At 46.5% G+C, this 16,584-nt stretch overlaps 1 pseudogene; it reads right to left on the bottom strand.

Moving 5' to 3' along the window:
- The window catches only part of LOC141201657 (cingulin-like), a 166,947-nt pseudogene that overhangs the window by 74,964 nt on the left and 75,399 nt on the right, over positions 1-16,584 (bottom strand).

Here is a 16,584-nt window from a genome sequence, read left to right as displayed (position 1 = left end):
TCCGAGGGACAGCTCAACGGTGCTCCCACAAGATAGAAGTGCAGGCACAACAGCATCTGTCCCTGGCTGGAGTGGGGGAGGGGAAAGTACACCCAGTGGTGTAGGAGCAGATAGGGGTGGGTCTCTGGGCATAGGCAGGAGCCCATTGGTTGCTAGTCACCTGAGCTCGGGTGTCAGAAGGAGGTAAATTAGGTGGGCACCATCTTAGGACAGTGGTCAGTTCAGAGAGGAGTTCAGCCAGAGAGGGCTGACAGGGAGCTGTGGCTCAGTCTGGGCCCAGCTCCAGAGGCAGGCCTGGAGTGGAGGCCAGGAACAGCAGAAAGAGAGAGGAGAAGGAATGGAAAGGAAAGTAAGAAAGGAACTGGAACAGAGGAGAAAGGAAGCAAGGAACACAGAGAAAGGCCCAGAGACACGAGGACAGAAGGAACCCCATATGCCCAGAGGAGATACAGGGTGAAGGGTTGGCAGAACAGGGTACCGGAACCCAAATTGGTGGAGGCAACAGATTCCTCTGCCAAAGACCGGAGGTTGTTACCACATCTTGGTGCGACCCCTCACTACATCCACCAAAAAGGCATACCGTATAGGGTCAGGGAAACCGGAGAAAGGTTTCGCCAACAGAAGGCCCGAGGGAGCTGGACAAAGGTGGGTCACTGGTGGGGACGGCCAGAGAAAGGAAAGGAAGGGAGCCCTGTGCCACGCTCTGGAATTGCCTGGGAGTTGGTCGAGTCCCTTGCCTGGTGGACGCAGCACGGCTTGGGCAGTCACCGCCGGTACCGAGGTGACTAGGACCAGTAAAGAACTGTGAGTAAAGCATTGAAAACTGCAACTGCACGTCTCTGTGATTCCTCGCCGCACCAGCACCATTAGCATTGGGACCCTCACACCATCACTCCCATCATCATTTACACTAGCTGCCCTGAGGTAATACTTCTCCCGTGGGGAGTTATCCCATACTCGGCTGCGCAAACAACATCAGCCTCAGCGGTCGGCAGCGCAGCGGCGGTCCCCACTGACCGCAATCCACGGGTGGCGTAGTCGGACATTTGCTATACATTAAGACTGTCACTGGTTTGACCGCCCTGGGCACGGACCGGGTCAGCGCCACGGAGACTACAACCCCCAGCGATCCGGCTCCGGGTATCCCCTGCACAACACAGGCCCAGGGGGCGCGTCACATACAGCTAAAATAACAAAGAAGTGGCTTCAGAACAACTCTGTGACCATTATTGACTGGCCCAGCCAGAGCCCTGACCTAAACCCAATTGAGCATCTCTGGAGAGACCTGAAAATGGCTGTCCACCAACGTTCACCATCCAACCTGACGGAACTGGAGAGGATCTGCAAGGAAGAATGGCAGAGGATCCCCCAATCCAGGTGTGAAAAACTTGTTGCATCATTCCCAAGAAGACTCATGGCTGTACTAGCTCAAAAGGGTGCTTCTACTTAATACTGAGCAAAGGGTCTGAATACTTATGACCATGTGATATTTCAGTTTTTCTTTTTTAATAAATTTCAAAAATTTCTACATTTCTGTTTTTTTTCAGTCAAGATGAGGTGCAGAGTGTACTATAATGAGAAAAAAAAATAACTTTTTAGAATTTACCAAATGGCTGCAATGAAACAATGTGTGAAAAATTTAAAGGGCCCTGAATACTTTCTGTACTCACTGTAGGCGGTTACAACCCTTCTACCTTGTATCTCGAGTCTGGGGGGCAAGGACAAGTATTGTGAGCCCTGGACACTGTTACCATGGGGCGGCGCCTTAGGCGTCGCTTCTGGAACCAGTGAGTTCCAGCGGCCATGTCCTGCGTTTCACAGACCGGAAGTGAGATCTTCGGACTGGAAATGCGTCACACACTGTAGATGGAGCCACAACAGCGCAGTGTTGGTTTAAAATGGAGACAGTGAGGTGAGTGCCTCTACTGCAACATTGAGCACGTTATCCCACAAACGTGTCTGTAATGATATTACCGTCTACATGGTAGGAATAAGTACCTCCCCTGATGAATCAATGTGTTTGAAGAAACGCGTCGGGAGAATGGAGGAAATGAATGAACTAGGGAACCGGCATGGTATATCCTCAACTTGGGTGAGATTATTCCCTTTATTTTCCTACGGTTGGTGAATAATCACATGTGTGCACACAGTTACACCAATACCGCATTATTGTGCATACAGGGTGACAGTGGTATGTTGAGATCATAGCCCTATGTCGCAGCATGTATGTAGCTGCACCTATAAGAGTGTTATCCCCTTTGCCCAAAGTGGACAGGTTTATAGATGATGTCTGACTGATATATGCTAATTATTATCATCCTACATAAATACCTGAGAAAAGGCATAATATGCTCCACAGTTGAAGAAAGGGACCGGGGTTCCACTAGTAACCACTTGAATGCTCACCTAGTTTGAATGAGCATTGCCATTTCTGAACTAAGGTACATAGAAAAACTGGTCAAAATTGTTGGTACCCCTCGTTTAATGAAAGAAAAACCCACAATGGTCACAGAAATAACTTGGATCTGACAAAAGTAATAATAAATTAAAAATGATTAAAATGAACAAATGAAAGTCAGTCATTGCTTTTCAACCCTGCGTCCACAGAATTTTTAAAAATATTAAGCTCATGAAGTAGGCCTGAACAGAAATGATGGTACTCTTAACTTAATATTTTGTTGAACAAACTTTTAAGGCAATCACTGATATCAAACGATTCCTGTAACTGTCAATGAGACTTCTGCACCTCTCGACAGGTATTTTGGCCCACTCCTCATGAGCAAACTGCTCCAGTAGTCTCGTGTTTGAAGGTTGCCTTTTCCAGACGGCATGTTTCAGCTCTTTCTAAAGATGCTCAATAGGATTTAGGTCAGAGCTCATAGAAGGCCACTTCAGAATAGTCCAATGTTTTCCTCTTAGCCATTCTTGGGTGTATTTAGCTGTGTCTTTTGGGTCATTATTCTGTTGCACGAATCATGACCTGCGACTGAGACCAAGCTTTCTGACACTGGGCAGCACATTTCTCTCTAGAATCCCTTGGTCGACTTGAGATTTTATTGTACCCTGCACTGATTCAAGACATCCTGTGCCAGATGCAGCAAAGCAGCCCCAAACATAACAGAGCTTCCTCCATGTTTAACAGTAGGGACAGTGTTCTTTTATTGATATGATTCAAGGGGTTGTTCACTACTATGGAAAATAGCCCAATGTATTTTTATGATGAACAGAAGCTTCTTTGTAATTACCTTCCTCTGCTGTTTCTGCCTGTGAGCAATGCTATCACTGGCCACTCACAGGCAGCACGTGACCCCCGCTGAGGTCATGTCAAGTGAGGCGTGACTCAGCGCTGGGATCCCCGCGGTGGCTGCTGGGTTGTGGGCAGGGTTACCCCCGCGTCACACTCTGCATCCACCATTTGCTTTCCCACTGAATGGGGAGAGGGAGAGCACGCGGTGGATGCCGGGTGTGATGCGCGGGGTAACCCCGCCCACAACCCAGCAGCCACCATGGAACGCAGAAGAGGGACCCTCGGCTGCAGTCTGAACTTGTCAGCGCCGACTGCAGCTGGGGGTGACGTGATTCCTGTGAGCGGCAAGTGATAGCGCCGCTCACAGGCAGAAACAGCAGAGGAAGGTATATACAAAGAAGCTTCTATTTATCATAATAATACATTGGACTATTTTCAATAGTAGTGGACAACCCCTTTAATTTTTCTGTCTGTGAACACAGACATCTGTCCATGGGACATTCTCACAGTAACTTTGTGGCTTGTCAACAAGTAGTTTGGCAAATTCCAGTCTGGCTTTTTTATGACTTTTTTTTCAACAATGATGTTCTCCTTGGTCGTCTCCCATGAAGTCCACTTTGGATCAAACAACGACGAATGGTGCGATCTGACACTGATGTTCCTTAAGCTTGAAGTTCACCTTTAATCTCTTTAGAAGTTATCCTAGGCTCTTTTGTTACCATTAGTATTATCCGTCTCTTTGATTTATCATCAATTTTCCTCCTGCGGCTACGTCCAGGGAGGTTGGCTACAGTCCCATGGATCTTAAATTTCTGAATAATATTTGCAACTGTAGTCACAGGCATATCAAGCTGCTTGGAGATGGTCTTATAACCTTTACCTTTAACATGCTTGTCTATAATATTCTTTCTAATCTCCTGAGACTACTCTTTCCTTTGCTTCCTTTGGTCCATGTTGAGTGTGCTACACACCATGTCACCAAATAGCACAGTGAGTATCTGTAACCCTATATACAGGCCCACTGGCTGATCATAAGATTGTAGACACGTGTGATGCTAATTAGTGGGCACAACTTCATTTAACATGTCCCTTTTGTCACATTATTTTCAGGGGTACTATCATTTCTGTCCAAGCCTATTTCATGAGTTTATTTTTTTTTTTAATTCTGTGGAAGCACCGTTGAAAAGCAATGACTGACTTTCATTTGTTCATTTTCATAGATTTTTAATTTATTATTACTTTTGTCAGATTCAAGTTATTTCTGTGACCATTGTGGGTTTTTCTTTCTTTAAACGAGGGGTACCAACAATTTTGACCACGTTTGTATATAAGGATATGAGCATTTATTGTACAGTTTGTGGCCACCCCTAGCTGGTCACTAAATTGTTATTTGTACCTGCTGTGTGTTTGGCTGCATGTCCAGACAATTGGTTTTGGAATACTGGCACTATTCTAAGCACCTACTGGTCACTGAGGTGACCTACCTCATCTCTGTTGATATTTGTTATTGGCGTTTTTGGGTGATTTTTATTGAGGTTTTTTAATCAATTCTAATGAAAAGATATTTTTAATTAGTCCAATTGCAGCTTTTCTTGACTTAAATCTGTTTGGGCATCTACCCCTTGCTTTTTTGACTATATTTTATGCATCATAGATACAGTCATTACATTAGTAGACACATAATTACCGCCCTTGTATTTCAGTTTGCCTTCATATTGTGGCAGCCGTGGATCATAAAAATGAGAACTGACATATACAACTACCTGAGTGCTAGAAAATAAAGACACAAGGAGACAGAGCATTAATTTTAAACATTTTATTAAATAAAATGTTTACCCCTACCTAAAGCCAATGATCCAGAAGAAGGCAAAAACCTGGACACGTTCAGCCAATGTGTGTCACAGGGAAAAAATTCCTTCTTGACCCCGAGAAAAGGCGATCAGTTCGAGAACCCTGGACCAAGGCCATACTACAACTAACTAACTGATATATAGAGCAATGACTCGTTTCCGGAGAGCAGATCTTCTTTGTCCTGGTAACACGCCTCACCTCTCCTTATCAGATCGGACTCTGAGCTTATAGCTTGTCTACGTTGATCTCCCCTGTAAAAATACAGAACACTACCCCCCACAAACACTAACCCCCACAAACACTACCCCCCACAAACACTACCCACCACAAACACTACACCCCACAAATACTAGACCCCACAAACACTAGCCCTTCAGATACAGACATAGGGCAGTTATATCATATCACGTCCCTTATACAATTAGGTTAGACAGCAGACACCTATGTAATATGATGTCATGATGCACTGATTCCAGAATTAGATCTATATAATCAGTAAATAATGACCTCATAAGACAACAAATATTATCTACAGACATATTAAATGATTAACACTAAATAATCCCGTGGCTCTTGTTAGATTCTTCAGTCTTCCTTCCAGGATCCAGATATTCTTTCTGGTAAGAAAAAAATAATACAAGACGGATCAGGCAAAGACCCATAGAAAATCAGTCATATATATATATTGTACTTTATGCCCCCTTTTCTTTGCATTTTTATATTTTGATGTAGATACTTAAAAATGGTGCAAGAAATGTAATTTATAAAAAATCGTGGAAACTATATATATATATATATATATATACACATATATACAGTGTATATATATATATATATATCTATGTAAAATACAGTAAAATAAATTAATATGTGTCCCCCAATGTATCTACACCAACCTCTCTCCCATATGGGGGACTAAGGGTAGATTTTTTTTTGCCTCAAAAATCCGAAATTAAAATGACAGAACCACCACCAGCAATCTGTGCCAGCCTCAGATACCACTGGAACTGTCACTGACCGAAGTAGCCCATACAGTGTCTCCATCCAAGGTCCCATCTTGTTGCTGACCTCTGTGATAGCCCCAGGGATGTTCCCATGTTTGCTGCATAGAACTCTCAGTGTCCAACATTCTGCTGTTTGACCTCACAAAGAACCTTCATCACCCAAGTCTAGAGATTCTGCCAGCAAAGACTGGAGAAAGCTAGAACCTTACAGCCACAATCTGTAGACTTGGAGGATTGATGTCCATGTTGGCGCTAAGTTCACTAACAAATCCCTGTAAAGTTTCTCATTTACCTGTATCCTCAATCCAGGAACTTCAACTCTCCTCGTCTTCATCTCCTGAAATGAGAATCTGTATCCTCGATCCTGGATCCTCTGCTCTCCTTGTCTTCATCTCATGAAATGATCATTTGCCCCCTGAACACCCGTTTATATAGACCCACAGTCATTGTGACATCATGTTGTGAGGTAACAATGGCCTCCTGGATTTGATGATGTCACATATGACCATGAGTGATATCTCCACAGGTATTAATTAATATTAATAATAAGTAGTAATAATATGGCAGATCACATTGGTTAGCATCAAGGCTGGAGGAGAAGGATGAATAAGGAAAAGTTCCCAAAAAGTAAACTGTATTTACTGCGACTGAAAAAAGTAAATGACTTTATATTACTTCAAATGTAATTAAATTCTAGTCTCTATGACAACACTACACTGTAACCATAGGAACAAAGACCTATAGCCCATAGCAACCAGTCCAATTCCAGCTTTAGTGTATTTAAGGCCTGAAATCAAGAACATTGAGTGTTTTGTTTGCTGGTGATACATCTAGCAATGGACAAATGACAGGTAAGAGCAGGAATCACTGTCTATGAGAGAAACCATTCCCATTGTTACATATTTTCACACATTTTGTAGGTGCAGGAACTATGGACATTCCAGTTTTTGTGAAACAACAACTCCCAGCATTCACAGGATAAATATGAACAAAAGTTCAAGAATTTCTTTTTATTTCTTTCATGGCATTCGCCGTGCGGTATAAGCAGGGCCGGCTCCAGGTTTTCGTGGGCACTGGGCGAAAGAGTCTCAGTGGGCCCCTTTAACACATACCACGATTCATGACGCACAGATGCCACAGAAAAATATATATATATAATACAATGCAGAAGATTTCACTTCTTACATTACATGACCGATATCTATTTTAAATTCTACAATAGCTCAGAAACCGGCGAATTGATCCATACAGAATACTGGCCCCCATAAAATGCTCCATACAGGATACTGGCCCCCATATAACGCTCCATATAGGATACTGGCCCCATTATAACGCTCCATATAGGATACTGGCCCCATATAACGCTCCATACAGAATACTGGCCCCCATATAACGCTCCATGCAGGCTGTGCCCCAACATAATGCTCCATGCAGGCTGTTTCCCCCACATAATGTCTTATGCAGGCTGATCCCCCCATATAATGCCCCATGCAGGATGTCACCCCCCCTTATAATGCCCCATGCATTATGTCACTCCCCCTTATAATGCCCCATGCAGAATGTCACCCCCCTTATAATGCCCCATGTATTATGTCACCCCCTTATAATGTCCCATGCAGGATGTCACGCATGCTTATAATGCCCCATGCATAATGTCACCACCCGTTATAATGCCCCATGCAGGATGTCACTTTCCCCCCATATAACGCCCCATGCAGGATGTCACCTCTCTCCCCCCTCCCTTATAATTCCCCATGCCTCCATACATTAAAAAAAAATAAAATAAAATACTCACCTAACTACTCACCTGCTGCCGATTCTCTGGACTCCAGCATCGCCGGCGTCTTCCCACTCTGCGCTGTGACGGCTCGGGAGAGAGCGCGGTGGAAAGACGTCACCGCACCCTCTGACCTGAGACGTCACAGTGCTGCAGCTGCGGAAGACATCGGACCTGCTGCGGAAGCACAGGGAGAGGTAAGTATTGTGCCGCCGGCTGACGGGGCCCTGAGCAAGCGGGGGGAGCGGGAGCTGACACCACCCTCCTCCGCTCACGGGTCCCATAGCGCAGCGGGTGAGTGAGCCTGCTCAGGGCCCCGGCACTTGCCCGCGTGCTCCGGGTGCTGGCGCCGGCCCTGGGTATAAGTGATACGATGGCTTTATTCTGTAGGTCAGTACGATTACAGCGATACCAGATTAATATAAGATTTTTAATGTTTTCCTGCTTTTGCACACAAAACATTTTTTTGGGGTGCATAATATTTTGTTGAACCCTTTTTATTCAGCAGTATGTATAACATACCACCATACACTCGTCCTAATTTTTCAGCATCGGACCAATTTTTTATACGCTAGTATGACTCCAGCCTTAAGTTTCCAAACTGATAGCTCTATAACCGATCACTTTATTGAGCTCTGTCCAGTTTGCCTTATATACTCCCTGCTGACATAACCGATAGACCTGTATGAGCGTGTTCGGAGAGGTCTGGGCATGTACGTTGGAATATTTCCAATATATAATGCATTAATATTATAAGTGAATAGGTTTTGCATGTATAACTTAAAATCTAAATGTGTCAGGAAAATTCGGTGTTCATGTTTGGAATCAGCGCATTCAATTTAGTGTAAATCACAATAAATCAAATGTTTTTCTCTCAGTAGCAAAATCATTGTTGGCATGTACTTACTTTTCTAATGTGGCCACTAACCATTAATACAGTAACCTTAGTAATCCAGATAATAGATTATCTGCTTGAAGATGGGGTGTAGAAACTCCAGAAGGAGATTAACTTGCCTTATCATCTTTTTAAAAATACCTACAACTTAGGCACACATATTAGACCCAGTCAACTATGACAAGGATGCTAATACACAATCACTTTATCCCAGATATGATCCTACCTGTGAACCACACACATGGTTTAATTTCTACTAAATATTAATAACTTCTGTGACCTTGCATAGATGAGAACCCTCTGACAGTTAAAGGTTTATTCTCATCTCCAAGATCCTACCTCAATATGTATTAGTTGTAATAATAATATTAGCAAATTCCTCCAATTCTAAATGTAGTATAGTTCTTCTGATTCACTATGTTGCTTACCCCATGTACAGATCATGGCAACATCTTAGGTATCCATGTGTCACGCAAGATGTGGGAAAGACATAGTGATTCACCCCCTGGGCCGCGTGGGGAACCCGGAACCGGGCCTTTGGTGGGATGCTGGGGGTTGTAGTCACCGTGGCGATGACCCGGTCCCGTGGCTCAGGGTGGTCAAACCAGTGGCAGTCTATTGATATGGTTTTCATTATTTTCAAATGTCCGACTACGCCACCCGTGGTTTGCGGTCAGGATGAACCGCCGCTGCAGGGCAGACCGCTGGGCCTGATGTTTGTGAGCAGCACAGGGATGGTATAACTCCCAACGGGAAGAGTGTAGCCCCAGGGCAGTGTAGGTGAATGATGGGGGTGATGGTGCGCGGGAATAATAACTCAGAGTCTCTGTAATGCAGTCCAGGATCTTTACTCACAGTTCGTTACTCCACGTTACTCCGGCCAGCTGTAACTTCCCGCGTCGCACCATGTTCACCAGGTGAGGGGGCTCGGCCAACTCTCAGATAATTTTGGAGCGCTTCGCAGTACCCCCTTCTCGTGTCCTTCCTCTGGCCTGTCATACCCCACCAGTGACCACGCTTCTGTCCGGCTGCCTCAGGCCTTCTCTGGGTAAACTTCGGCCCCAGTTTCCCTGACCCTCTGTGGTGCCTTCCTAGCGGGTGTAGCGAGGGGTTGCACCATATAAAATGTCACAGCCTCCGGTTTCAAGTTGAGGGTAGTTCCCCGCCTCCGCTAGTTTCGGGGACCCGTCTCCCCCTTGGCCTGACCCCACTGCTCAGGTAGATGCGGGCGTATGGTGGCTGTCAGCCGGTCCATACCCCTGGGGTCCCTTCTCTCCTTTGTGTTCCTGGAACCTCCTCCGCTCTTCTTCATTCTTCTCCCCAACTCTCTCTCTCTTTCTTCAGTGCTGACTGGGCCTTACAGGCTAGACCCGTGACGCGCCCCTGGGCCTGAGTCGCGCTGCGTTGCGCACGCGGGAGCCTACCCGGAGCCGGATCAGATGGGGGTAGTAGTCTCGTGGCGATGACCCGGTCCGTGCCCAGGGAGTCAGACTAAGTGGCAGTCTATTAGCAGTAGATGGTGGATGACTACGCCACCCGTTGAATGCAGCTATGGAGCTGCCGCTGCAGGGCAGACCGCTGAGGCCGGTGGAAGGATGGTGCAGCGTGGATGGTATAACCCCCAACGGGAGGGGTATGGCCTCAGGGCAGCCGACGTGAATGATGGGGGTAGCAGGAACCACTCAGAGACGATGCGGTGTAGTTCAGGGTCTTTACTGGTGACAAAGATAGACCCTCCCGGAGTACTTGCTAGCAATCGGGGCCTGGTCAGTCCTTGAGCAGATGGGATCTCCCCTGGCCAGGCGGAGTTGTAGGCCTTCCCAACTAACTGTACTCTTCTGGCTACCTTGCTAGAGGCGGGTAAAAGTAGCCCACGTCCCTGAGTGTACCGTGTGGTGCTCAGCCGTATGGCCGGTGACTCGGGGCCTTCTAATGGCTTCCGCTCCACGATGGCGGTGCTGGTCCCACGCGTGTGACCGTGCCTTCGGGTTTCTGGGCCAGAGGACCTGCAATCCCCTGCCGGTCGGTTTCTGCTGCTGGGTAGAGATTAGTCCCCACAGCCTCGGACTCCGGGTCCGGTAAGAAATCTTCTCAGTCAGGGCGAGCTCTGCAGCTGCCAGCCCCTGACTCCTTGTATCACTGCTCCCACAGAGCTCCTGATGTTCTGTTCCTATATTTGCTTCTTTTCTCTGTCTCTACTTCTTCTCTACTCACTAACCCTGCCTCAGCCCTAGGTTTATATAGGGGAAGTTCTTCCCCTCCCAGGACTGGGCAGGAGGTGTGGCATGCATAGGATTCCTGACCAAGAGACCTCCCACCTGCTCTCAGACATAATATCTCTATCACTGTGGCAACCAGACCCCTGGGGTGTCACACCCGCGTCTGGAGCAGAGCTCAACAGAGACCTGATCTGTCACATCTTCCCTCTGACTGAACCGACTTCTCTTTGAACTAAGATGGTGCCCACCTTTTATACCTCCCTCTAGCTGCATCCAGGAACTGCTTCCTCCCTAATCTTGCACTACCGGGTTCCCCTTTTACTAGGTATTCCCTCCCCCCACTCCAGCCAGGGACAGGGACTGTCGTGCTCTACTTGGAGCATATCGGTCGCCCTGCCCCCCGGACATGTGGTGTAATGCATGCAGGTGTCGGGGTCCTGGTCCACACTCCATCCTTACCTGAAAGTGAGACATCGCACGTCTGGGAGAGATGCAATACCTATATAGCAACTGAACCCCCAGGGTGCTACAATAGTGCATCACAAAGGGAAGAGGGAAAGGAAGCCCAAACTCTAGCGAAAGGGGGGAAGTGGAGACCTCTTAGGTTGATCTAGCATCACCCTGTCTTCCCTTGTATTGGCTCTTCACCAGTCGCTGCACATGTGCATTGTCCTGTCTTTCCCTGGCATATGGCTAAGGCTAGGGAAGGGAGGAAATGAGCACTAGTTGATCTCAATTAAACACTATAGACAACATAGGTAGACAAACTGGGGGAAATTGCTTAGCTTTAGACGAACTCCAGACAAATGCGCACCCATTCTCAAGCTCTAGAGAGCATCAAGTACTGCTCATGCTAAGCCTTCACAAGTAGTAATGAATACATAGCCGGTATTTTTACACCCAGGCAGGGTGTTAAATAGCCAGAGGAAGGTAGCCGCTGGGTCCTAGAGACAGTGTCTAAGAAAATGTCTGTAAAGGCAAACGTAGAGATATCCTGCAACCAACTGCAGGGTGACTGTCTGTCACTTCTGACACACCCGTGACACCATGGTTACAAAAACTAAAAAACTTACTAATTGTCACTTTATGATAAGCCATAACCATGGATATCTAAGCTGCTGCAATGCCCTGCCATGGGGTAGGTGACATAGCAAATCAGAAGAACTATACTACATTTCTAATTGGAGGTATTTGCTAATATTATTATTATACCTACTATATTTTGGGAGAGGATCTTGGAGATAGGAATACCGATTTAAATCTAAGTGGGAAGCAGATATTGGTCCAATTTCTGAAGAACCGTAGATGGAGTTGTTGGAGCTCATTCCCAGGTTGTCCCCATGTAAATTACAGAGGCTTTCACAGATCTTTTTTATTCATAGGGTTTATAGAACACCCAGCTTCCTCCATAAAATTGGGGTTCACTCAAGTGCAGAATGAGAATGAGTGAAGAATGAGGTGTGGAGTGGAGAATGCACAATTGATGCATATGTTCTGGGAATACACTCAGGCCCATTTTGGAAAGATGCTCTGTCCCTAAAACAAAAGCATATTTGGAATCCGATTTTAGGCGCATCTCAGGATATGTGTATCGGGGGTATCTAAGGGATTGGGTTGACTTGGAATCTCCGATTTCTATAGGTATATCACATATTTTATATCAGGCACAAAAACATTGGTTAGATGTCCAACCACCAGCAATTGGGGAATAAAATGGACAATATGTGGTTGTAAATAGGAGTCTATAGAAAGAGAAATGCAATTAAGAAATTTGAAAGCATTCGGCAACCATTGTTGGATGTTCTAGGATTACCCACCCGAGTCTTGTTGAGAGACAGAATGCTTCAGTTACTTGTCCTTTTTAGTTTTATTTGATTGCTCTAGATTCTGTGTACTAAAATTAAATCAAGTAATCTTGAGTAGAGATGAGTGTACCTGAACTTAAAAGTTCGGCATTTATACCGGACAGTTAGTCCAATGCTAAACGCTGAACATGGACTTTCTCTAGAAGTCTGTTGCAATGTTCGGAGTCACGGGGGAAGTCCGCTGTAGAGAGAGTTTTTTTTCTTACACAGACCCAAAGTTCGGGTCTCCATTGTTTTTCATTGGGGTTCGGGTCCTGGTTCAAGTTTGGGTATAGTTCTGGTACCCGAACCGAAGTTTGGAATACAGTTTGGGTCGGGTACCAAGATCCAAATGTCAACAGGTCCGCTCATCCCTTATCCTGAGCTATGGATGTTTATAGCCTGATTCTCTGTGACCCATTCACTTTAGCAGGATTATATGTATCTAAAAATAAATATTATTTATTTTATGTGTAAAAGGGTTCATCATGGTTATTTCTCTCTCTGGTGTGTTGTGAGGCTGGATGTGAGGTTATAATAAAAAAAAGAATAAGTAAAAATGAAAATGTTGTAACTTATAAGATATTCATTGTAATTCTTTAAAGTAATTTCACTAATGAATATTCTGTAATTCCAACTACATACAAGTATGTTAAGAATACTTAATTGCCCTTTTGTTTTTGATACAAAATTATCTAATTAAAAAACAAAACATTACTGATTGATTGCATTCCAGTTTCTTTGCTTCTTGTGGGCATTACTGTTGAGGCTGCACTTGAAAAGCATGTTATTCCATGCACTCTTTTTATTGTTGTCAAAAACATATAAAAAGCAGAAAGTTAAAAAATATTGATTTGGCAAGAAAAACTAAAGGGTTATTTTTCATTAGACTTGTGAAACAATTGTTATAAAAATTTCATTTTTACAACTTATTTATGAAAGCTAACAATACCAATCTTGTTGCCAAGTGTAACTTTCTTTTTTTCCAACAAATGAAAGCCCAAGTTCTGATTTAAAGAAGACGTTTCACCATTTTTTAGATGATGAACTGGCTATATCATGATAAAGTGGCTGAAAATCGGAATAAAACATATTTTTTTATTCCTCATCTCCTTTGCACAGCTGTTAGCTTGTAAAGTTTATATACTAATTAACGCTACAACTAAGAAACGGGAGTATCATAGATTCTTCTCTGAGGGCGTTTCTCTTTTTCCCCTGTATCATGCTGCCCAGTCATAAGCAAGCAGCGTTGTACAGGGAAAAGATAAGATGTCCCAGAGAAGGTTAGACCAAGCTTTCTCTATTAGATCTGGTAAAATTGATGAGTCTAACCAGGTCACATGGATCTCACCGTCATCACAACCTGTGATTACCAGTGCAAGGGGAGTAAAGCATAGCAGTACGTCATTACATTCACCATTCTGCATCAGCGAATGCTGCAAAGTGGTGTATGTAATGACTTACAGCTCTTGTCCTCCTCCGGGCACTTGTAATCACAGTAGGTATTGGCAGAGAATTTTGTGTGACCTGGGAAAGAGAGCAGAGTAGTGTTGAGTGAGCGTGCTCAGTTAACCCTTTCACTGAGCACGCTCGAGTGCTGCCCGAGTATATTCTGCATGCTGAACAACTGTGTTCGAGCCGCCGCTGCATGAGTCACGGCTGCTAGACAGTTGCGACACATGCAGGGATTGCATAACAACTAGGCAATCCCTGCATGTGTCGCAGCTGCCTAACAGCCGTGAAACATGCGGCCGCGGAGTCTCGAACAACGTCGTGCATGGCAGGCAATACCCGCAAGGCTTTTTTGGCTGTCTAACAGCTGCAAAACATATGGGGCGGAGACTCGAGCACACGCGATACTCAGTTTATACCCGATGCAAACTCAAGTAGCGAGCACTTACACTCAACACTAGTCGCTGTAACGGGACTGGGAGGCGGAACCTCTGAGCTACTATACAAGGGGGCGGTCCTTGTAAGGGAGCGGGTGGCGACCAGGGTAGACAGGCAGGCAGTCACAGCAGGTGACTGGGACAGTCTCTGAATGAACGGACAGGAGGTCACGGCAAGTGACCGGGGCAGTCTCTGGATGAACGGGCAGGAGGTCACGGCAAGTGACCGGGGCAGTCTCTGGATGAACGGGCAGGAGGTCACGGCAAGTGACCGGGGCAGTCTCTGGATGAACGGGCAGGAGGTCACGGCAAGTGACCGGGGCAGTCTCTGGGTAAAGGATTGGTACGACCTGTGGCGGCAGATGATAGACGTGAGCTCCCAGGTGAGCAGGCGAGAGTCTCTGGATAATCGGGTGGTCACAGCATGTGACGGCGGAGCCTCCAGGAAGACCAACAGACAGGTAGCAGATGAGCGCTCCCAGGTGAGCGGGCAGGAGTCTCTGGACAGGCGGGTGGTCACAGCACGTGACGGCGGAGTCTCCTGGTAGTCTAGCAGACAGGCAGCAGATGAGCGCTCCCAGGTGAGCGGGCAAGCTGGTCCTTAGACAGACTGACAGGAGTTGGAAGGCAGATCGTCGGACCTCAGGCAAGCAGGCAGGTAGAAGATGTGCGCTCCCAGGTGAGCGGGCAAGCTGGTTCTTAGACAGACTGACAGAAGTTGGAAGGCAGACCGTCGGACCTCAGGCTAGCAGGCAGGTAGCAGGATATCAGGCAGGAATTAGACAGCAGACTGGCAGGAATCTGGCAGGTATCTGGTAGGTAACTGGCAACGGGACCTGAGGGCTGAAGCAGAGTAGTGAACAGTGCTACAACATTGCTCGGGCACCTCCATTTTGGAGGAGGTGCCTTTTATATGGGAGGTCCTCCGGCAATTGGCCGGGGACTCCTTAGGACGGCGCGCGCGGTCCCTTTAAGAGAGGGGGAGCGCGCGCGCGCGCCCTAAGCACACTGCCGGGGAAGGAGCGCGTGCCGGAAGCAGCGGGGAGAGAAGCGCTGGAGGACGCCGCGCCAGGAGCGGGGAGGTGAGAGGGACGGCGTCTCTGCCTAGAACGGGGCAGAGACGCCGATGCTACAGTACCCCCCCCTTTAGGCCCCCTCTTTTTTTGGCCAGAAAGAAATTTCTCAAGGAGAAGCGGGGCGTTGATGTTCTCCCTGGGTTCCCAAGTTCTCTCCTCAGGACCAAACCCCTTCCAATCTACCGGAAAAAAGGTTTTTCCTCTTACCCTCTTGGAGGCCAGAATACTCTCTACCTCAAAGATGTCATCAGCGGAAACCGGAGCAGGAGGGGCACCTGGATTTTTGGAAAAAAAGTTAAAGACAACGGGTTTGAGGAGAGATACGTGGAAGTAGTTGGGGATCCGTAGGGTGTCCGGGAGTTTTAATTTGTAGGCCACAGGGTTAATTTGCCTGAGGACTTCGAAGGGGCCGATGAATCGAGGACCCAACTCGTAGGAGGGTACTTTGAGCCGCACATGTTTGGATGAGAGCCAAACCTTGTCTCCCGGACGGAATTGGGGCGGACAGAGACGTCTCTTATCAGCATATCTCTTCATCCGCTCAGAGGAGAGAAGAAGAGCGGACCTGGTGCTCTCCCAAATAGTAGAAAATTCGCTGACAAGAGACTCCGCAGCAGGGTTGTCCACAGAAACGGAGACAGGAAGTGGAATCCGGGGATGTTGGCCACCGACTATAAAGAACGGGGATTTGGAAGAGGACTCGCTCTCATGGTTGTTATAAGAGAACTCGGCCCATGGTAGGAGATCCACCCAGTCCGAGTGGTGAGCATCAACGAAGTGCC

Source organism: Phyllobates terribilis, unplaced genomic scaffold (assembly GCF_046119375.1).
Source record: "Phyllobates terribilis strain yellow unplaced genomic scaffold, ASM4611937v1 Scaffold_122__1_contigs__length_5177241, whole genome shotgun sequence".
NCBI classification, from domain to species: Eukaryota; Metazoa; Chordata; class Amphibia; order Anura; family Dendrobatidae; genus Phyllobates; species Phyllobates terribilis.
This window is presented reverse-complemented; position numbering and strand designations above follow the sequence as displayed.